Here is a 1,546-nt window from a genome sequence, read left to right as displayed (position 1 = left end):
ACTTTGACAATTAAACTAAAATAAAACAAGGAAGATTCTGAAAGTTTCTTTTTGTTAAAAGAAACCCCAGTCCCAAAAACATTTTGGAAAAACTTTTATTAATTGTATTTGTATTTTTTTCATATATGATTGTTATAAACATAGAATCTGAAATTCTGTTCTTCTCTATTTTCTTTGAATTCTTGTAAGATATTATGCACACATCTTTTGTAGCTCCTTGGTTTATTGATTCCAAATAGCTATACTTTAAACTATATTGTACATAACATTCTCAGTGCATACAACAGCAAATAAAATAAATTTTTAGTTCCTTCTTCCTTTGGACACTAGGTGTCTGCTGTTTTTATGTATCTGACAGGTTATCTTCTTTATCCCCCCAGTAACTTTGGATTTTATTGTCTGGTTTCAGCAAAGTAATCTGAAAAGAAAAGTTCTTGAAAATAATTAGATTCTTACAAGTTTTCTAGAAATGGGTGACTGAGTTGAATACAGACATCCTGTCAGCATGAAAACATTTCTTACTAGACCTCAAATATTCCATACGAGAGGTGTGGGAAAAGGGAAGGGATGAAAAGGTTGGAGAGAGGAGGATGTATGTACATACTCCTTATTAATGCTCCAAGTCGGAGCTCATATATTACATACCCAAGTAAATCAATGATGGACACAAATGGGTAAAGAAACCAGGCTTCATTAGTTCTGATGTTGATAGAACTACTTATTTGGATATTGGAACATTTTAGAATTAGTGCTGTAGCTTTCCAAATTTATTACTTTCAATTTCATTGGCATCTTTTTTGGTGGATTAAAACTTTTATTTCATCATACATGTGATGATGGAGAGATATCTTGCCCGTGTTGGAAGTGTTAACTGATAAGCTCAAAGAGGAAACTCAGGTTTGTAATAACAGGTACAAGCAAATGTAGAGCATCAGGAGAGAGAGGGCCGTTCTCATTTGGGAAGCATTATTACTTGAGACAAACTTGTACACTAAAACTTTACAGGGATCCTAGAAAGACTGGACAAATATTCACAAGAGAAATCCTTTGAGCATTATCTATTTCATATATAATTGGTATTGTTGTGAGTGTGTCCTGATTATTGTCTTTCCACATCTTCAGGAGTTCAAGAAATGCATACAAAAATTCAGATTCAAGACCCAGAGAATGGTTATGACAAGTTCCTAGTAATGAAGGATTCCAGGAGCTCAGTCTATTTATGTCTTCAAAGGATGATCTGAAGACATCCTTTGAAGGGTAAATAACTTTTCAGAGTGCTATTTAGTCTAGTCACAGGAAACAATGAGTGGAGACTGAATATAGAAGTCAATTTTTTTTTCAAAGAAAAATATTAATTCAGAAGAATTGCGTTTTGAATCTTGCTTTAGGAGAAAAACAGGATTCTTAGTCAGCCTGATACAATCCCAGATTTCTGTTTGTTGCTTTCTTATGACAATTTAAGTTAACTCTTAGAAAGATTTTCTGGAATGCTGTTTTATAGAACCCCTAAACCCTCTCAATTCTACTTTCAGGACCACTGACCTAG

The sequence above is a fragment of the Phaethon lepturus genome, unplaced genomic scaffold (assembly GCF_000687285.1).
Source record: "Phaethon lepturus isolate BGI_N335 unplaced genomic scaffold, ASM68728v1 scaffold5995, whole genome shotgun sequence".
In the NCBI taxonomy this organism is placed as follows: domain Eukaryota; kingdom Metazoa; phylum Chordata; class Aves; order Phaethontiformes; family Phaethontidae; genus Phaethon; species Phaethon lepturus.
The sequence above is the reverse complement of the archived record's forward strand: the minus strand, read 5'-3'. Positions refer to the sequence as shown.